This window comes from Aquarana catesbeiana, linkage group LG07 (genome assembly GCF_042186555.1).
Source record: "Aquarana catesbeiana isolate 2022-GZ linkage group LG07, ASM4218655v1, whole genome shotgun sequence".
Lineage (NCBI taxonomy): Eukaryota > Metazoa > Chordata > Amphibia > Anura > Ranidae > Aquarana > Aquarana catesbeiana.
The window spans coordinates 8673269-8696404 of record NC_133330.1 but is presented as its reverse complement, the minus strand read 5'-3'; positions in this window follow the sequence as shown (position 1 = coordinate 8696404).

Sequence of the window (23136 nt, the reverse complement as noted above, 5' to 3'; positions counted from 1 at the left end):
CACTTTTGTATGTCTGCACTTTATTAGGGAAGGAGCGCGGTTTAACCACTTCAATACCAGGCACTTAAGACACCTTACCGCCCAGACCAATTCTCAGCTTTCAGTGCTGTCGCACTTTGAATGACAATTGCGCGGTCATACAACACTGTACCCAAACAATTGTATCATTTTGTTCCCACAGATAGAGCTTTCTGTTGGTGGTATTTGATCACCTCTACGTTTTAAATTTTTTGCGCAGCAAATAAAAAAAGACCAAAAATTTTGAAAAAAAACAAGTTTTTCTTTGTTTATGTTAAAAATTTTTGTAAATAAGTATGTTTTCTTCTTCAATGAGGGGCACTGATATGGCTGCACTGACGGGCACTGATACGGAGGCACTGATGGGGCACCAATGAGGTGGCACTGATGAGGTGGCATTGACAGGCACTGATGATGGGCACTGATAGGTGGCACTGATGGGCACTGATAGATGGCACTGGTATGTGGCACCGATGGGCACTCATAGGCAGCAATGATGGGCACTCGTAGGTGGCATTGATGGGTACTTATGGGTGGCACTGATGGGTACTTATGGGTGGCACTGATAGGTGGTACGGATGGGCACTGACAGGTGGCACTGATGACACTAATGCTCCTAAGGGTGGCATTGCTGGGCATCACTGCAATATACTGATGCCAATCAGTGCCCATTTACTAACAGGAAAATTTGCAAAAGATTAACAACAAAAAAACAATCTACTTAAAACTGTATACAGTGAGGGATGATGACAAACATAATAGAACATTGTTTTGTGGAGTTACATACACTTTAAACATTTGCAGTGTCTACAGATGGTTGTCCTCTTGTTCCTCGTGTTCCTCATGTGGGGTTTGGATCTTGAAGATGATTCTTCACCTCATTTTTAGTGGTTGTGGTTTCCTCTGACCTCTCCAGGCTATCAAACCTGCTGACTTGCAGTTCTGTCAACCTTTTAGTCCAGTTCAGTTTTGGGCACAACATACTCCTCCGGCTTAATTTTTGTTTTATGGTGTCCTCTGTGACCTGAAGCAAAATGTCTTCATATATCTCTGTATACCGCTCTGATCTTGACATGTCTGTACACAAAAAAAGCCATCACCAATAGAATCAATGAAAGACTAAATATCTGTTAAAAAGAACAAAATGTATGGAATGTTCTGTAGTATATAGAAGAGCCACGAGGTAGAAACATGAATCCCATTTCTCAGCAGATCAATGATCTTACCCCCAGCTGTGTCCAGTCTTCATCAACACCATGTTAGCCCATGCAAAATATGTCAGATCTGATCCATGTCCTTATCATGTAGAGAGGAGAAAGGTGACTAAAGAGACAATCATATGAGATGCATATAAAACACAACAAGGCGGTATTTTTTATAGATTATGTGCAGGCCAGTCAAGTTCCTCCACCAGTGCAGCCCCCTCAGTGTCCTGATTGACCGTGCCAGTGCAGCTTTAACAGGGTCCTGATCAGCCACCCAAGTGCAGCCTCCTTAGTGTCTTGTGCAGCCAAGTCAGTGAAGCCTCCTCAGTGTCCTGATCAGAAATTCCAGTGCAGCAAATAAAATTTAGTCCCATTAGCATCCTGATCAGTCACACCAGTTCAACCTCCTCAGTGTCCTGATCAACCAAGCCAGTGCAGCTTCATTAGTGTCCTTATCAGCCACACCAATGCAGCCTCATCAGTATCCTGATCAGCAAAGCCACTACAGCCACTATAGTGCAACCACCTCTTTGTCCTGATCAGCCATGCAAGTGTAGCCTCATCAGCATCCTGAACAGCCACGCCAGTGCAGCCACACAAATGAAGCCTCAATAGTATCCTAATCAGCCAAGGTAGTGCAGCCATCTCAGTGTCCTGATAAACCATGCCAGTGCAGTCTCATCAGTGCCTGGTCAGCCATGCCAGTACAGCAATACCAATGCATCCTCATCAGTGTCCTGATCAACCATGCCAGTGCAACATCTTCAGTGTCCTGATCAGCCAGGCCAGTGCAGATATGACAGTGCAGCCTCTTGTGTGTCCTGATAAGCCATGCCAGTGCAGCCTCCTCAATATCCTGACCGGCCATGTCAGTGCAACAAAAACAAGTGCAGCCCTCTCAGTGTCCTGATCATTCATGCCAATGCAGCCATGCCACGGCAGCTTCCTCAGTGTTCTGAATAGATACACCAGATCAGCCACATTACTGTCCAGATCAGCCACGTCAATGCATCCTCTGCAGTGTCCTGATAAGCCATGCCAGTGCAGTTTTATCAGAGTGCTGATCAGCCATACGAGTGCAGCCACCTCAGTGCCTGGTCAGCCATGCCAGTGCAGCCTCATCAGTAGTGTGGGTGAACAGTTCAGTCCAAACATGAGTTGAGGCCGAATAATGATTGTTTGCCCTGTTCCGGGAAAACCTGAATTTAGAGGTGTGTTCACTCCACCGAACACCCTGCAATGCACTGCATGCTGCACACTGCATTCTGCCCTGCATTCTGCAGTGTGCAGCACGAAGAATGCAGGGCAGAACTTTTACACTGTTTGGGAGTTCTACTGCAAACCAAATAGGGGGTGTTCGAGGTGTTCTCTGCTGGTTCCTCTGCCCTAGACAGACCAGCTGAAGCACTGCATTGCCTCTTTTAGCCTGACTCATTGAATAGCCCCTTGAACGCTTAAGGGGTCCTAAACTCAAACCTCATCGGTATGATGGGACTTGTAGTTCTGCAACAGCTTGAGGGCCACCAGTTTGAGACCCCTGGCTTAGTGGGTACTGGTGGTTCATAGGACAATTTGGCAGAGGAGGGCATGGAGGAGGAGGAGGGGGTGGAGCTGACAAATCTCACATCATCACCAGCTGTATGGGGACATGCCAGCAAAACAAGCTGCAGCACTGAGCCCTGTCCTGCATCCTTCCGAGTTGCAAGCAAAGTTACTCTGTACGCTGTAAATGAAATATAGCATCCCTGACCATGCTTGCTGGACCATGTGTCAGCAGTAACATGGACCTTGCAGCTGACTGCCTTGCCCTACAAAGCCACACCAATGCCTTTTACATGGTGGTGCAGAGCTGGAATAGCCTTACATGTAAAGAAATAGCAACTGGGAACCTGCCATTGTGGTACAGCACATTCTGCAAAATCACAAAAGGGGGCAGAATCCACCAGACAGAAAGGCAGGAGTTGTAAAGCCAGCAGCTTTGACAAGCTTGAATTAAGACGCTGGGCATGTGGGTGGAAGTGATTTTTTTTTTCTACTGCAGCAGATGGGGCAGAGAAATTTGCCAGCTATACTCTACAGCTCGTGGTGTGCTGCTGGCAGATGTGCCGCAAGGACCTGTGACACCCTGCGCTATACCATCATCCCTGTCAGCGGAGGCTTCTGAGAGGTCATGTGATATAACGGGGGTGAACATGAAAGGTGAGGAGTGAGGAGGAGCAGAATTGTGTATCTTTTGTGTGGATTTCAGGTGCTCTTGCCAATGGGCTGAGTGGTGGGAGGTTAAATGCCTTGTCAAGCATGTGGTACCCAAATGGTTGGTGTTTTTGCCACGCTTGTTCTGCTTGAGGCAAAGTTTGCACATTGCAACAGTGCGTTCGGCTGCACATGTGCTAAAAAGGGCCAAACAGCTGACCTGTGGGAAGTGGGTCAGGAGATAAGAGCTCCACAATGTGATGGAATAGGGTGGCTGCTCTCTACTCTTCCATGATGGCTGCCTTGTTGAGCTTGTGCATCACCCTCACTTTCCTCCTCTGCTCTATCTGGCACTCAAGTCGCATCAGTGACCTCATCATCATCGCCCCCTCCATCCTCATCATCACTGGAGCCAACTCGGCAATACACTGTGGCTGGGGGAACATGACTGACAATTTGTTTTTTACCAGTGTTCTCCCCTCCCTGTAGGCTCACGTTCTTACCTCCTTCAACCCCAAAACCAACATCAGAATCAAGTAATGGCTGTACATCATCAAGTAGCAAGTAGCTGTTTCATATTGCGTATGCGCTAGTCTCGCTGCGTGATCTGAATGGTCCCTGCTGTCTTCTAGGACCCGTGAGTCTTCCACAACACAGGGGGGAGGAGGGGTCGGACATTGCCTAGTTTGCCGCACTTTGCCTGGAAGTGGGAGCAGATACCTGGATTTCACTGCTATCTGCTCCCCCCTGAAATGTGGCACTGGAGGGGGGAAATCATTTCAGTGGAAGTTCCATTTCTGGGTGGAACTGCACCTTAAGTATGCGGTGCCAATATAATTGTACAGTAGATGAGTGGCAGCTAGTGGTAATTGCCATCCTACACTGAGTCCTGGCCAGTGACTGGGTGGGCTGCGGGATCGTGTATTGTCCTGGCACCAGGCAAGGGATACTCCTCAGGAGTACAGGGGTCCATCACAAGGGGGTGAAAGTGCCCTGTAGGTGAGTGGTTATTGTGTGTGATACACACCAAACGCCTGACCATGACCCCTGAAGATGTTGGTGTGTACCAATGAAACCTGTAGGGTGCTTGATTGTGATACGTCATCTCCGCTGTTTTTGAAGCGCAGCTGGAACACACCACAGTGTTTCCATGCACATGGATATCTAAACTGCAAGAATTTGCTGTTTTTATCTTGTTTTTATCTGTTTTTTTGGAAAAAAACTGTGACATACTTCATTATGGAAGCCCTTTCTTTTCAATTCTTCCCACTAACCATTGGACAACTCCCTTCAAATCATTTTGTTCCTGGGAACATGCTCAAACGATCTGGATTCACTTTGGTATGTGTGTCCTGGAGGTCGGTTAAACGCTGGGATCAACATTTGGGATTGTGCACAACTCCTGCTGAATATACCCATATGTGCTTTATGACTACCTGTAATAGGGTTCATGGAAGTGTGGTGAGTAGGATGTGTAACAGGTGATGGTGGTAGAAGATATTTCAGTCAAATTTACCTTCTGTTCAGCAGGGATTTGAAGATTGTGCACAATATCTGAAGAAGTTGATATATTGTCTGAAGACTTTGATACATTGTTTAGATATTCACTTTTTGCACTATTGAATTTTATTTTGTGTTTGGACTTTTTATACACATATTATTATTATTAACATATTATCATGTTGGTGCTCAGTTGAAAGCACTTTTGTATGTTTGCACTTTATTAGGAAAGGAGCGCGGTTTAGTCAATTTAGTATTGATTTTTACTTATTTATTTTTCTTTTCTACAATGTGCTGCTCCTTACCAACTTTCACCTGTTTAATTATTCTAGTTGCACTAATTATCCTTCCACTTTGCGCTGGTTCTGGGGTTTTTAACCCCTCATTCACAAAATGAGGGAAAAATGAAGAGGAAAGAGGGACAGAGGGACTTTGTTCCAAATCAGGGACAGTCCCTCCAAATCAGGGACAGTTGGGAGCTATGATAATGGTAAGTACTAACATGGCCACTGGCCAAGTGAGCTTGTGGTTGGTTGGTCTGAGGGAGGTAGAACTGTGATTTATGTGCCTATTTTTACCACCAGTGTTGTCAGCCTGCAACAGGAAGTGTTGTTACTAACAGGATCTCCGAGTAGGAACATTTGCAAAAGATTAACAACAAAAAAAACAAGCTACTTAAAACTGTATACAGTGAGGGATGATGACAAACATAATAGAACATTGTTTTGTGGAGTTACATACACTTTAAACATTTGCAGTGTCTACAGATGGTTGTCCTCAGGCCTGTACTGGCCATCGGGACTACCGGGAGTTTCCCGGTGGGCCGATGGCTCAGTGGGCCGGTTGTGTCACTACCCATCTGCCATCTCTACTCTGTGTCTGTCACTGACTATGTCGGGCCGACGCTAACGTTCCGCTCCTGCACCCGGCACACAAGCACCGCCCATCATCGTGCTGCTGCCACGACTTCACTCCCCCTAAGCATACAGGCAGCCCCGTCCCGGCGGCGTGGCGTCACTCACGGCCGGAGGCGGGGACGGGAACATGGGAGGAGCGTAGCGAGTTGCTGCCCTGTCAGCAGCCTGCAACCAAGAGGAGCCAGCGGCAGAGCCGCCGAGGAGGAGGTCAGTGGAACCAGCAAATTCATTATACTATAAATGATCTCTGGGTATGGATAAAATCGTGCTTGATTTAGATTTTTTTTAAATGCTTTATTTGCAAAAGAAGCTAATTAATTTTTGGTCATATCTATTTAGCATTTGCAAACCAAAAGCCCAAGGGAAAGGCTAATTGTCAGGCTAAATGAAGGACATTTTCTGAGACACCAAGAAGTATACAAATGTTTGGCAAACCCAATCCTGTCAAATTGCATCTCCTAATATTCTTGATGACTTATCATTCTTGTAGAATAACAAATAAAGATTTACATATAGATGTTTATATATATATTTTTAAAGAAACATTTAATTTGCAGGTTCTTGGGCTCATATAAATTTTTGCTAAAGTGGCACATATACCTATACAACAATTTTGAGAGGTTTTGGTTAAAAAAAATCTGACAGCCTATATAGAAAAAAAGCTATGGTTAATAACAAAAAAAAGTGTTTAATAAACTGTAATGCCCCGTACACACGGTCGGACTTTGTTCAGACATTCCGACAACAAAATCCTAGGATTTTTTCCGACGGATGTTGGCTCAAACTTGTCTTGCATACACATGGTCACACAAAGTTGTCGGAAAATCCGATCGTTCTATACGCGGTGACGTAAAACACGTACGTCGGGACTATAAACGGGGCAGTGGCCAATAGCTTTCATCTCTTTATTTATTCTGAGCATGCGTGGCACTTTTTCCGTCGGATTTGTGTACACACGATCGGAATTTCCGACAACGGATTTTGTTGTCGGAAAATTTTATCTCCTGCTCTCCAACTTTGTGTGTCGGAAAATCCGATGGAAAATGTCCGATGGAGCCCACACACGGTCGGAATTTCCGACAACACGCTCCGATCGGACATTTTCCATCGGAAAATCCGACCGTGTGTACGGGGCATTACTGTTTGTCTGTGATTTCTGTAATATGCAGCATGGCGGGGGAGGGGGTAAGGGTAAATGTACTGCCACTGGTCATGGTAACTGATGAATAATTTAATGCCACTGGTCACGGTAAGGTCTCTTGCACACTGGGGCGGTGGGTGCGTCGGTTGTAAACCGTCAATTTCGTGGCGCTATTCGGCCGCTAGCAAGGCGCTTTTACCCCCCGCGCTAGCGGCCGATTCCCACAAGTTATTAATTGAACTGTTTCTTGTTAATATTATATTCAAAAATAAGATGTTATTTATAACTGTTTTCCTTATTTATGACACCTGCCATTGAACGGAGTGGAACTTACACATTTCATTCTAAAGGTGTCTGTAATGTTGGAATGCATCTTGCGATGCGAGAACACTGCGAATCCACTGCGTGTTCCCGCATCGCATGTCAGTTCACACTGCCATATGCGAATCGCTGGGGAGTGTCAATACATTGTTAACGACACCCCCAGTTCAGCTTGCATATCGCACTGCGAACTGACAGTTCGGACATGAATCGGATCGCATAGGTGTGAACACACATGCGATCCGATTCTGGTCCGAACAGAAAAAAGGGTCCTGTGCGTGTTTGCACCGAATGCGGTGCGATATCAGCCATACTATCTCTATGGCTGATATCGCACCGCACAGACATCGCATGTAATGTGAACGGCAGTGCGCTGAGAATTACATGCGATGTCTGTGCGATGTTTGGCATCGCACCAGTGTGAACCGGCACTAAATGAAAAAAGTTTATACTTACAGTGGAATGTTTGTACATTTTTTGCGCAATTGTGTATAGTTTATATACTGTTTTTGTGAGTGTTTGCAAAATTAAAGTGGGCCGTTCTGGATGAAGTCCAGGGCCAAATTTTTGTCCCAGTCCAGCCCTGCTTGTCCTCTTGTTCCTCGTGTTCCTCATGTGGGGTTTGGATTTTGAAGCTGATTCTCCACCTCATTTTTAGTGGTTGTGGTTTCCTTTGACCTCTCCAGGCTATCAAACCTGCTGACCTGCAGTTCTGTCAACCTTTTAGTCCAGTTCAGGTTTGGGTACAGCATTCTCCTCCGGCTTAATTTTTGTTTTATGGTGTCCTCTGTGACCTGAAGCAAAATGTCTTCATATTTCTCTGTATACCGCTCTGATCTTGACATGTCTGTACACAAAAAAAAAGCCATCACCAATAGAATCAATGGAAGACCAAACATCTGTTAAAAAGAACAAACTGTACGGAATGTTCTGTAGTATATAGAAGAGCCACGAGGCAGAAACACAATTTACATTTCTCAGCAGATCAATGTTCTTACCCCCAGTTGTGTCCAGTCTTCATCAACACCATGTTAGCCCATGCAAAATATGTCAAATCTGATCCATGTCCTTATCATGTACAGAGGAGAAAGGTGACTAAAGAGACAATCATATGAGATGCATATAAAACACAACAAGGCGGTATTTTTTATAGATTCTGTGCAGGCCAGTCAAGTTCCTCCACCCCAAACTCACTCATTCATGTTTTTATGGACCTTGCTTTGTGCACTGGTGGGCAGTCATGTTGGAACAGAAAGAGGACATCCCCAAACTGTTCCCACAAAGTTGGGAGCATGACATTGTCCAAAATGTCTTGGTATGCTGACGCCTAATTAGAGCAATGATTGCGAGCCAGTCCTTCTCGTCCAACATCAGTGCCTCACCTCACAAATACGCTTTTTGAAAAACATAGCGAAGGGTTATCACCCCTGTGACATTTGTTTTGCTGTCTGTGCACCTCTTCAGAAGATTTCACCTCACTTTCTGTCCCAATGACAAATGTTTTTTGAAAATTTGGGGTTTTTAGTGAAACAAGGATTGGTGATAAAGCATCAGTGAAGAGGAGACACGTTTTTCCCATATTAACTCTTACAGCAGAGAATTTCCCTTCCTAGGGGTAGATTTCATCTCACTTCCTGTTGTCTCCTTCCATTTGCAAGTAGGAGTCATTTGTAAGTTGGATGTTTGAAAGTAGGGTCCTGCCCTATATACTCTGCAGAAATTGGGGCCTTAGGTGTTGCTGTGGCCACAACACTGTAAGCCCTCACAGTTACTCTTGGTGGGTGCAGAAACGGGCCCTGCTTTGAAATATTAGATCAAGAATTGTAATTACATGTCCCAGTTGAACAGGGGCAGAAAAATTGGGCCTTAGGCACTGGTGCTACAACACTGCAACCCCTCACAGATGCTACAGTTGGAGCACAGGAATTAGCCCTGCTGCAAAGTATTGCATCAAAAATTGTAATTATATGCCCCTGTTAAACAGGGCCTAAAAAATTGGGCCTTGGGCACTGGTGCTGGTGCCACAAAACTGCAACCCCTCACATATACTATAGTTGGAGTGCAGGCAGGAGCCCTGCTGCAAAGTATTGCATCAAAAATTGTAATTACACGCTCCTGTTAAACAGGGGCAGAAAAATTGGGCCTTAGCCACTGCTGCCACAACACTGCAACCCCTCACAGATACTGTAGTATATGATCCATCCTCAAGACCCAGTAACACAGAGGATTTTCAGTGAGAAAGGTCTCCAAGTCAGATCTTGCCCCCAGGTATTTCTGCACCATGTGAATCAGACGCTGGCGATGGTTGCTGGAACCGATCATACCTTGGGGCTGCGGACTAAAAAATTGTCTGAACGTATCGGTCAGATGGCCACCTTCTCCATCGCTCCTTCTGTGACTGACCGAAGCCTCAGCAACACGTTGTCCAGGAGGACCAGGAAATTGTAACCTCCCATGCTCTGGAAACGCGTTGCACAAACCTTTCTGCAAGGCCTCCCGAAGATGTTTCATCCTCTGCTCCCTCTGCAATGGCAAAATAAGGTCCGCAGCCTTAACCTTGTAACATGGATCAAGGAGGGTTGTCAGCCAGTAATGATCCCTCCCCTTGATACCACGAATACGAGGATCCTTCCGTAGGCTTTGCAGGATCAGGGAGGCCATGCAGCATAGGTTTGCTAGGGCATTCGGTCCAGAGTCCTCTGGGTCACAAAGGATGACAGCCACCTCCTCCCAGCCATGTACAAGTCCATGGGTTTCTTCAGACTGTATATGATCCCTTGAAGACTGCTGCTGATGCTGAGGGCCAGGCTCCACCTCCATGCTGACACAATCCTCCTCCTCATCCTCTTCCTGTGTGATCGGCGGGCACGCAGGAACACTGTCTGGATAAAGGAGGCCTTGAGAGGTAAGGAAGTCTTCCTCTTCCTCCCTCTGTTCTGCCTCAAGTGCCCTGTCCATTATTCCATGCAGTGTGTGCTCCAACAGGTGGACAAGAGGGACAGTGTCACTGATGCATGCACTGTCACTGCTCACCATCCTCGTGGCCTCCTCAAATGGTGACAGGACAGTGCATGCATCCCTGATCATAGCCCACTGGCGTGGGGAAAAAAAAACAAGCTCCCCTGACCCTGTCCTGGTGCCATAGTCACACAGGTACTCATTGATGTCCCTCTGCTGCATGTGCAGCTGCTTCAGCATGGTCAACATTGAGTTCCACCTGGTGGGCATGTCACAGATTAGGCAGTTCTTGGGCAGGTTAAATTCCTTTTGGAGAACAGCCAGCTTAGCACTGGCATTATATGACCGGCGGAAATGCACACAGACTTTTCTGGTCTGCCTCAGGACATCCTGTAAGCTCGGGTACCTGCCCAAGAACCGCTGCACCACCAAGTTAAGGATGTGAGCCAAACAGGGCACATGGGTCAGCTGTCCCTGTCAGAGGACGGAGAGGATGTTGGTGCCATTGTCGCAAACCACCATTCCTGGCTTAAGCTGCCATGACGTCAACCACCTCTGAGCCTGCCCCTGCAGAGCTGACAGAATCTCTGCCCCAGTGTGGCTCCTGTCCCCCAAGCACACCAGCTCAGGCACCGCATGGCATCTTTTTGCCTGCGTACTTGCTTAGCCCCTTAAACGCCTACGGAGCACCGCTGGTTCCGAGGACAAAGCACAGGAAGAGGCCATGGAGGAAGAAGAAGAGGAGGGGGTGGAGGAGAGAGGTGTTTCAGGATCGCCAGTAGTAGCATTTTGGAGGCGTGGTGGCGAAACAACCATCAACACTACTGCACCTTGTCCTGCATCCTTCCCAGCTGCCAGAAGAGTCACCTAATGTGCCGTGAAAGATAGGTAACGTCCCTGTCCATGCCTGCTGGACCATGAGTCAGCAGTAATATGCACCTTACCGCTGACCGCCCTGTCCAGCGAGGCCAATACATTGCCTTCCACATGCCGGTAGAGAGCCGGAATCGCCTTCTGTGAGAAAAAGTGGCGTTTGGGAACCTGCCACTGAGGAACCGCAAGTTCCACATACTCACGGAAGGGGGCAGAGTCTACTAACTGAAAAGGCAGCAGTTGAAGTGCTAGCAATTTAGACAAGCTAGCATTCACCCGCTGGGCATGTGGATGGCTGGGAGTGAACTTCTTTTGGCTGTGCAGCAGCTGGGGCAGGGAAATTTGCCTGATACAATCTGACGTTGGTGTACTGATAGCAGATTGCCTGCAAGTACTTGGCTGTGACACACCTAATTCTACACCTTCATTCCTCTCAGTGCAGGTTTCAGAGAGGACTGAAGGTATAGTGGGGTTGGAGATCCCAGCTGATGAGGAGCAAGGAGAGGTCTGCTTTGTTCTTTGGTGTGGGTCTTTTAGGTACACTTGCCAATGAACTGCATGGCAGGTTGACATATGTCTGGTCAAGCATGTGGTGGCCAAGCGGGTGATGTTTTGGCCACGCGAGATACGCTTGAGACATATGTTGCAAATAGCAGTGGTGGGATCTGATGCACTCGTCTCAAAAAAGGCCCACACCAAAGAACTTTTGGATTAACACGCAGAGACAGCAGCGCCCTGCACATGCGGAGCTCTGCGGTGTGATGCAGTCGGTGTGCTGCCCTTAAGCTTGCCCCTGGAGTGCATCCTGCCTCGTTGGAGATGTGCCTCCTCCTCCTCCTCCTCCTCCTCCTCTCTCCTATCACGCACCCACGTGAAGTCAGTGACCTCATCATCCCCTAACTCCTCATCACTGGAGCAAACCTGGCAGTATGCTGCAGCAGGGGGAACATGACTGCCAGATTGCTGTCCTTCTTGGGCACCCCCTCTCTCTGGGCTCATGTTACTGCCTTCCTCTAGCTGGGTACCATCATCGGAGCCTTCAAAACGCTGGGCATCCTCCTGGAGAATGTACCCAACACTGTGGTCAAACAGTTCAGGAGACTCCTCAGGAGGACATGGTGGGGCTAGGGAAGGAGTGACTGATGCCATTGAGCTGAGGGAAGAGGCTGCCTTGGCAGCTGCTTTGCCAGACAAAGTACCCTGAGCCTGGGTGAGAGAGGATGAGGAGGAGGAGGACGGCTTGGTCATCCACTCTACCAAGTCTTTGGCATGTTGCGGCTCAACACGGCCAGCTGCCAGAAAAAAGGACAAGCGTGTCCCACGGCCACGTGCTGATGAGGATGCAGCGTGTCCACGATCAGCACTGTTGCCTCTAGACACAGAGTCTGATTGCCCTCTTTTATTGGCTTGTGACTGTCTGCTTCGCCCTGTTGGCCTTCCAGACATACTAATGGCCTGCAGTGAGATGTAGCTGAACAAAGCTGGGATGTATTTATACTAATTATACTGCAGCTAGCAGAATCAACTGCCTGCCTGTAGTATTATTAGTATGAGAACACCAGAAATTGTCTTCAGGTAGCTTTAGGTGCACACTGTGCAAAGGACACAGTACACTAACTGTAAATACTGCAGCTGCCTGCCTGTGGTATTAATAGATTCAGAAGAACACCAGCAAGTGTCTTCAGGTAGCTTTAGGTACACACTGTGCAGAGGACACAGTACACTAACTGTAAATACTGCAGCTGCCTGCCTGTGGTATTAATAGGATCAGAAAACACCAGCAATTGTCTTCAAGTAGCTTTAGGTACACACTGTGCAGAGGACACAGTACACTAACTGTAAATACTGCAGCTGCCTGCCTGTGGTATTAATAGGATCAGAACACCAGCAATTGTCTTCAGGTAGCTTTAGGTGCGCACTGTGCAAAGGACACAGTACACTAACTGTAAATACTGCAGCTGCCTGCCTGTGGTATTAATAGGATCAGAAGAACACCAGCAATTGTCTTCAGGTAGCTTTAGGTGCACACTGTGAAGAGGACACAGTACACTAACTTTAAATACTGCAGCTGCCTGCCTGTGGTATTAATAGATTCAGAAGAACACCAGCAAGTGTCTTCAGGTAGCTTTAGGTACACACTGTGCAGAGGACACAGTACACTAACTGTAAATGCTTCAGCTGCCTGCCTGTGGTATTAATAGATTCAGAAGAACACCAGCAAGTGTCTTCAGGTAGCTTTAGGTGCACACTGTGCAGACGACACAGTACACTAACTGTAAATACAGCAGCTGCCTGCCTGTGGTATTAATAGGATCAGAACACCAGCAATTGTTTTCAGGTAACCTTTGGTGCACACTGTGCAGGGGACACAGTACACTATCTGTAAATACTGCAGCTGCCTGCCTATGGTATTGGTAGGATCAGAAGAACACCAGCAATTATCTTCAGGTAGCTTTAGGTGCACACTTTGCAGAGGACACAGTACACTATCTGTAAATACTGCAGCTGCCTGCCTGTGGTACTAATAGGATCAGAAGAACACCAGCAATTATGTTCAGGTAGCTTTAGGTGCACACTGTGCAGAGGACACACTACACTAACTGTAAATACTGCAGCTACCTGCCTGTGGTATTAATAGGATCAGAACACCAGCAATTGTCTTCAGGTAGCTTTAGGTGCACACTGTGCAGAGGACACAGTACACTATCTGTAAATACTGCAGCTGCCTGCCTGTGGTACTAATAGGATCAGAAGAACGCCAGCAATTGTCTTCAGGTAGCTTTAGGTGCACACTGTGCAGAGGACACAGTACACTAACTGTAAATACTGCAGCTGCCTGCCTGTGGTATTAATAGGATCAGAACAACAGCAATTGTTTTCAGGTAGCTTTAGGTGCACACCATGCAGAGGACACAGTACACTAACTGTAAATACTGCAGCTGCCTGGCTGTGGTACTAATAGAATCAGAAGAAAACCAGCAATTGTCTTCAGGTAGCTTTAGGTTAACACTGTGCAGAGGACACAGTACACTAACTGTAAAAACTACAGCTGCCTTCCTGTGGTATTAACCACTTGACCACTGGGCACTTAAACCCCCTTCCTAACCAGACCAATTTTCATCTTTCGGTGCTCTCACATTTTGAATGACAATTACTCAGTCATACAACGCTGTACCCATATGAAGTTTTTGTCCTTTATTTCACACAAATAGAGCTTTCTTTTGGTGGTATTTAATCACCGTTGGGTTTTTTATTTTTTGCGCTATAAAAGAAAAAAGACTGAAAACTTGGTAAAAAAATGAATTTTTATTTGTTTCTGTTAAAAAATTTAGCAAATTAGTAATTTTTCTTCGTAAATTTTGGCCAAAATTTATACTGCTACATATCTTTGGTAAAAATAAGTACAACTTGGTGTATATTATTTGGTCTTTGCGAATGTTATAGAGTCCAAAAGCTATGGTGCCAATATCTGAAAATTGAAGTACTGACGGCCTATCTAATTTCTTGAGACCCTAACATGCCAGAAAAGTACAATTACCCCCCAAATGACCCCTTTTTGGAAAGAAGACATTCCAAGGTATTTGAAAAGATGCATGGTGAGTTTTTTTGAAATTGTCATTTTTTCCCACAATTCTTTGCAAAATCAAGATTTTTTTTTTACTTTTTTTTTTTCACAAAATTGTCATATTAGAAGGTTATTTCTCACACACAGCATATGCATACCACAAATTACACCCCAGAACACATTCTGCTATTACTCCCGAGTATGGCGATACCACATGTGTGAGACTTTTACACAGCGTAGCCACATACAGAGGCCCAACATGCAGGGAGCACCTCCAGGCGTTCTGGAGCACCCAGGCCAATTCTTATATTTCTCTCCTACATGTAAAAATAATCATTTATTTGCTAGAAAATTACATAGAACCCCAAAACATTATATATTTTTTTTTAGCAAAGACCCTAGAGAATACAATGGCAGTTGTTGCAACTTTTTATCTCGCACGGTATTTGAGCAGCAATTTTTCGAACGCGTTGTTTTTAAAAAAAAAACAGTTTTGTGCTTTAAAAAAAAACAAAATAGTAAAGTTAGCCCAATGTTTTTACATAATGTGAAAGATAAAGTTACGCTGAGTAAATAGATACATAACATGACACCCTTCAAAATTGCACACGCTCGTGGAATAGTGCCAAACTTCGCTACTTAAAAATCTCCATAGTTGATGCTTTAAAATTTTTTACTGGTTACATGTTTTGAGTTACAGAGGAGTTCCAGGGCCAAAATTATTGCTCTCGCTCCAACGTTCGCAGTGATACCTCACATGTGTGGTTTGAACACCGTTTTCATATGTGGGCGGGACTTACATATGCGTTCGCTTCTGCATGCGAGCACACGGACAGGGGCGCTTTAAAAAATGTTTCTTTTTTTTTATTGTTCATTTCACTTTATTTATTTTAGTTTGACACTTTTTTCCCAAAAAAACTATTTTTTTGATCACTTTTATTCCTATTACAAGGAATGTAAACAACCCTTGTAATAGGAATATGGCATGACAGGTCCTCTTTACAGTGAGATATGAGGTCAATAAGACCCCACATCTCACCTCTAGGCTGGGAAGCCTGAAATAAAAAAAACAAAAAACGATCCTGGCTTCGATCGTAGAGGAGTCAGTAGAAGCACCGGAGGGTGGCGGGAAGGGGGGGGCGTCCCCTCTCACCTCCCATAAGAACGATCAAGCAGTGGAACAGCCGTTATGATCATTCTTATGGTGTAGGGAATCGCCGGCTGAAAAAGCTGATATCTGAATGATGCCTGTAGCTGCAGGCATCATTCAGATATCCCCACACAAAGTCAAGGACGTCATATGACGGTGGGCAGGAACTGGTTAAAAATTGCGGGGTATTGCGGGGTATTGCAGAGTTCTGCGGGGTAGTGCAGAGTAGTGCAGGGTGTTGCGGAGTATTGCGGGGTATTGCGGGGTATTGCGGGGTATTGTGGGGTATTGTAGGGTATTGCAGAGTAGTGCGGGGTATTGCGGGGTATTGCAGACTATTGTGGGGCATTGCAGAGTAGTGCAGGGTATTGCAGAGTAGTGCAGGGTATTGCGGGGTATTGCAGACTATTGCGGGGTATTGCAGACTATTGCGGGGTATTGCAGACTAGTGCGGGGTATTGCGGAGTATTGTGGGGTATTGCGGAGTATTGTGGGGTATTGCAGAGTATTGCAGAGTAGTGCAGGGTATTGCGGGGTAGTGCAGGGTATTGCGGGGTATTGCAGACTATTGCGGGGTATTGCAGAGTAGTGCAGGGTATTGCGGGGTATTGCAGACTATTGCGGGGTATTGCGGGGTATTGCAGAGTATTGCTGGGTATATTGCAGGGTATATTGCAGAGTATTGCTGGGTATATTGCAGGGTATATTGCAGAGTATATTGCTGGGTATATTGCAGGGTGTATTGCAGGGTGTATTGCAGGGTGTATTGCAGGGTGTATTGCAGGGTGTATTGCAGGGTGTATTGCAGGGTATATTGTAGGGTGTATTGCAGGGTGTATTGCAGGGTGTATTGCAGGGTGTATTGCAGGGTGTATTGCAGGGTATATTGTAGGGTGTATTGCAGGGTGTATTGCAGGGTGTATTGCAGGGTGTATTGTAGGGTGTATTGCAGAGTGTATTGCAGAGTATTGCAGGGATGGCTGAGCATGGAGGGATGGATGGATGTGACTGTATTTGTCACTGAGCACCGCTGTGAGCACTGCACATGCAGCCCACAGCGGTGCTGCCATCCGATCCCTCTCCATCTCCCCTCGCACTGTACCGATCGGTACACAGAGGGGAGGGAGGAACCGGCGTCATGAAATGACGCCGGTTTGTTTACATGTGATCGCTCCGTCATTTGACGGAGCGATCACATGGTAAACGGCCGCGATTAGCGGCCGTTTACCGTGATGCGCCGGGTCCTCTGGACTCGGCGGTCACGTAAGTTCTCGGGTCCCACGGACGTCCTCCCAGGATAACCCTACCGCGCTGTAGCCGTCTTTTGGCTATGGCCCGGTCGGCAAGTGGTTAATAGGATCAGAACACCAGCAATTGTCTTCAGGTAGCTTTAGGTGCACACTGTGCAAAGGACACAGTACACTAACTGTAAATACTGCAGCTGCCTGCCTGTGGTATTAATAGGATCAGAAGAACACCAGCAATTGTCTTCAAGTAGCTTTAGGTGCACACTGTGCAAAGGACACAATACACTAACTGTAAATACTGCAGCTGCCTGCCTGTGGTACTAATAGGATCAGAAGAACACCAGCAATTGGGTGCATACTGTGCAGAGGACACAGTACACTAACTGTAAATACTGCAGCTGCCTGCCTGTGGTATTAATAGGATCAGAACACCAGCAACTGTCTTCAGGTAGCTTTAGGTGAACACTGTGCAGAGGACACAGTACCCTAACTGTAAATACTGCAGATGCCTGCCTGTGGTACTAATAGGATCAGAAGAACACCAGCAATTGGGTGCATACTGTGCAGAGGACACAGTACACTAACTGTAAATACTGCAGCTGCCTGCCTGTGGTACTAATAGGATCAGAAGAACACCAGCAATTGGGTGCATACTGTGCAGAGGACACAGTACACTAACTGTAAATACTGCAGCTGCCTGCCTGTGGTATTAATAGGATCAGAACACCAGCAATTATCTTCAGGTAGCTTTAGGTGCACACTGTGCAGAGGACACAGTACACTATCTGTAAATACTGCAGATGCCTGCCTGTGGTATTAATAGGATCAGAACACCAGCAATTATCTTCAGGTAGCTTAAAGTGCACACTGTGCAAAGGACACAGTACACTAACTGTAAATACTGCAGATGCCTGCCTGTAGTATTAATAGGATCAGAACACCAGCAATTGTCTTCAGTAGGGATGAACTTCGAGTTTGAGTCGAACTCATGTTCGACTCGAACATCGGCTATGCGCCAGTTCGCTGAACAGCGAACAATTTGGGGTGTTTGCGGCAAACTCAAAAGGTGCGGAACACCCTTTAAAAGTCTGTGGGAGAAATCAAAAGTGCTAATTTTAAAGGCTTATATGCAAGTTATTGTCATAAAAAGTGTTTGGGGACCTGGGTGCTGCCCCAGGGGACATGGATCAATGCAAAAAAAGTTTTAAAAATGACAGTTTTAATGCTTAAAGTGAAACAATAAAAGTGTAATATTCCTTTAAATTTCGTACCTGGGGGGTGTCTATAGTATGCCTGTAAAGGGGTGCATGTTTCCCGTGTTTAGAACAGTCTGACAGCAAAATGACATTTCAAAGAAAAAAAAGTCATTTAAAACTACTTGCGGCTATTAATGAATTGCCGGTCCGACAATACACATAAAAGTTTATTGATAAAAATGGCATGGGAATTCCCTACAGGGGAACCCCGAACCAAATTTTTTTTTAAAAATGATGTGGGGGGTCCCCCTAAATTCCATACCAGGCCCTTCAGGTCTGGTATGGTTATTAAGTAGAACCCCAGCCAAAATTAAAAAAAAAATGGTGTGGGGTCCCCCTCAAAATCTATACCAGACCCTTCAGGTCTGGTATGGATTTTAAGGGGAACCCCGCGCCAAAATTAAAAAAAAAATGGCGTGGGGTCTCCCTAAAAATACATACCAGACCCTTAGCCGAGCATGCAACCTGGCAGGCTGCAGGAAAAGAGGGGGGGACGAGAGAGCCCCCCCCTCCTGAACCGTACCAGGCCACATGCCCTCAACATTGGGAGGGTGCTTTGGGGTAGCCCCCCAAAACACCTTGTCCCCATGTTGATGGGGACAAGGGCCTCATCACCACAACCCTTGCCCGGTGGTTGTGGGGGTCTGTGGGCGGGGGGCTTATCGGAATCTGGAAGCCCCCTTTAAAAAGGGGACCCCCAGATCCCGGCCCTCCCCCCTGGGTGAAATGGTAAGGGGCCATTTCACAAAAAAAGTGTCAAAAATGTTAAAAATGACAAGAGACAGTTTTTGACAATTCCTTTATTTAAATGCTTCTTCTTTCTTCTATCTTCTATCTTCCTTCGGTTTCTAACTCCATCTTCTTCTTCTTCTGGTTCTTCTGGTTCTTCCTCCGGTCTTCTCGTCCAGCATCTTCCTCTTCTTCCCTTCGTCTTCTGGGCCGCTCCGCATCCAGCATGGTGAGAGGCTCCCGCTGTGTGACGCTTCTCCTCTCCTGACGGTTCTTAAATAATGGAGGGCGGGGCCAACTGGTGACCCCGCCCCCTCTGATGCACGGGGACTTGACGGGGACTTCCCTGTGGCATTCCCCGTGACGTCAGAGGGGGGTATACAGGAAATTTAAAGGTGCATGCCCCGTGAATGCGCATGCTTGGCCACTTATCAGCCAGCAATGCACTGCGATGCCGCAGTAAATTATGGGCCGTGACGTACCACTCGAATTTGGCACGAAAGGCCCATAACGTTTGCAATTCGAAGAACAATCGAACATGTGATGTTCGAGTCGAATTCGAAGCTCATCCCTACCCACATCTCCATGTAACCCCGCCCCTCCAGAATTACCATGGTGGCAAACCTACCATGGGGCTCAGGTCAGTGTAAGGGCGGCAGAGGCAAACCACCTCCCACGTGACCTGGCCTGTGGCAAACATACTAAGGTCTGGGACAGGACACGGCCGATGATTATTCATCGTGTCTGCCCACCTGGGCTGGGACCATATTGCGCATTCGCGGGGCATGGACCGCACCATGCATGTGCAAGGCAGCGGGCGCCATGACGCAATGGCATCACTTACCCAGAAACCACCCAGCCTGCAGTAGATATACTGTCTCATGAGATGGGAGGAGACAATGCTAATCCCACCCTTTCCCAAGGAGTGGAAGTGGAAGGGGACACAAAGCCAGACCGCACATCGGGGGACACCCCAAAACAAACAGCCACCAGATAGAACCTGGCTAGGACAGATGCTTGGGGATCCCTGAATTCCGAAGGCAGTGTGGACAGGAGGGATTGCAACTCCTGGAAAAGAAAACAGTAAAAGAACCCTCGGAAGAAAAAAAAAGAAAAGAAATATTTTTATATATAATAAAGAAATATATCTATATATGGATTCATTTATCTCCAGACATTCCAATAGACATAATAAATATTATAGTAGCAAAACCAACATGGCACATGATGCAAATGGTAATCCCTACACATAATAAATGAATCATACAAAAACACAAGAATATGTCAAAAAAGAAAAAAAAAAAAACCCTTATGCCGCGTACATACGGTCAGACTTTTCACCTACAAAAGTCCGACAGCCCATCCGACAGACTTTCGACAGACTTTCGACGGACTTTCTAACGAACGGACTTGCCTACACACGATCACACCAAAGTCCAACGGATTTGTACCTGATGACGTACACCAGACTAAAATAAGGAAGTTGATAGCCAGTAGCCAATAGCTGCCGTAGCGTGGGTTTTTGTCCGTCGGACTAGCATACAGCCGAGCGGATTTCTGGGTCCGGCGGAGTTACGACGTAAAGATTTGAAGCAAGTTCCAAATCTAAAGTACGTCAGATTTGCGACTGGAAAAGTCCGCTGAAGGTCCGATGAAGCCCACGATCTGATTGTCCGCCGGATTTGGTCTGTCGGCGTCCGTCGGACAAGTCCGGTCGAAAAGTCCAACCGTGTGTACGCGGCATTAGACGGGTAGAAAGGACCTAAAGGAAGTGGCTTCATTCAACCCCGGGTCATGGGTTGCCCTGAGTGAATGTATTCACCTCATTTCTCTCTGTAAAATACACCTGTCCCAATCTTCCCCGCACGGATCCTGTGGGATATGTTCCAGGGTTATTCCACATGTTTGCTGTGTCCTCCACTTGGCTTCTCACAAACTGCAAACAGGACTTCTTATGACTTTCTTTCACCAATGTCTTTCTTCTTGTCACTCTTCTATAAAGGGCAGATTTGTGGAGAACACGACTAATGCCGCATACACATGATCAGAAATTCGGCCAGCAAAACACCGATGAGAGCTTTTGGTCGGAAAATGTGACCGTGTGTATGCTCCATCGGACTTTTGCTGGCCGAATTCAAGCAGCAAAAGATTGAGAGCATGTTTTCAATTTTTCGGTTGGTAAAAGTTCCTATCCGAAAATGCGATTGTCTGTAGCAATTTCAACGCGCAAAATTACTACGCATGCTTTGAAACAATTTGACGCATGCTCGGAAGCATTGAACCTCATTTTCTCGTCTCGTCGTGATGTTGTACGTCACCGCGTTCTTGACAGTCGAAAGTTCAGAGAACTTTTGTGTGACCATGTGTATGCAAGGCAAGCTTGAGCGGAATCCCGTCAGAAAAGCCATCATATCTTTTTGCGACCAAAATCCCGATCGTGTGTAAGCGGCATAATAGTTGTCCTGTGGACAGATTCTCCCACCTGAGCTGTGGATCTCTGCAGCTGCTCCAGAGTTGCCATGGACCTCTTGGCTCTTCTCTGATAAATGCTCTCCTTGCCCGGCCGGTCAGTTTAGGTGGACGGCCATGTCTTGGTAGGTTTGCAGTTGTGCCATACTCTTTCCATTGTCTGATGATGGATTGAACAGAGCTCCGTGAGATGTTCAAAGCTTGGGAGATCTTTTTATAACCTAACCCTGCTTTATACTTCTCCACAACTTTATCCCTGACCTGTCTGGTGTGTTCCTTGGCCTTCATGATGCTGTTTGTTTACTAAGGTTCTCTAACAAACCTCTGAGGGCCTCAGAACAGCTGTATTTATACTGAGATTACATTACACACAGGTGGACTCTGTTGACTATTTAGGGGAATTCTGAAGGCAATTGGTTCCACTAGATTTTAATTAGGGGTATCAGAGTAAAGGAGGGCTGAATACAAATGCCCCCCACACTTTTCACATATTTACACATCACACATAATTTTATTTCCTTCCACTTCACAATTATGTGCCCCTTGGTGTTGGTCTATTACATTAAATCCTCAAAAAATACATTTCCATTTTTGGTTGTAACATGACAAAATGTGCAAAATTTCAAGGGGTATGAATACTTTTTCAAGGCACTTTAAATCTTTATTTTCTGTAAATTGTTTTTTTTTTTTCAAAGAGTAAAAGGAAATTTGCCCATAAGCAAAACAAGAAGTCACCAATGATGATTGATGGACATGAAAGAAGTCTTCAGTATTTATGTGGCTCTTGTTTATCTTATATTGGTAACAGAATACAATTTAGCCTTAAGGAAATATCTGAACAATTATAATTGGAATTTATGGCTGCTGCTGTCCGAGGTCGAGAGGCGTTATCTGTCCCCCAGGGACATTTCTGTACTGATGAGGAGAAAACACGATCCTCCTCCGATCCCCGGAGATTTCCCTGCGAGTCGTCCCGACCTGACTGAGGATAAAGACAGGTGAGATCCTTCCCTTTCTCAGAAAAATCTGCCCGTCTATTGCCAGCTTTACTCTCTTCCCACCTGTTATTTACCCCGAGATCTACAAGACACCCATAGCCAGGTGTACAGACATTACACACTGTTCATACCCAGGTACATAGGTGTCCCACGCTGCTCACAGCCATATGTACAGATATTTCATTCTACCCAACACAGGTACATAAATAGAACATACTGTCCACAGCCAGATGTACATGTTCCAAGACATCCAGAGAAAACTGAACCAGTCACATCAGTCTCTGTACCAGAGGAGCTTACACTCTAATCCCCCCGTCACACACTATTATTATTATACATTTATATAGCTCTGACATATACCAGAGTGCTGTAAAGAAGTCCCTGAGCCAGTCACTGTACCAGAGGAGCTTACACTCTAATGTCCCCTCCCCCACAGTCACATCAGTCTCTGTACAGAGGAGCTTACACTCTAATGTCCCCTCCCCCCACAGTCACATCAGTCTCTGTACAGAGGAGCTTATACTGTCTTATTATCAACTATCTTTGATTTTATGTTTCTCTTGTGTCTCATATGATGTCATGAATCTCATGTGATG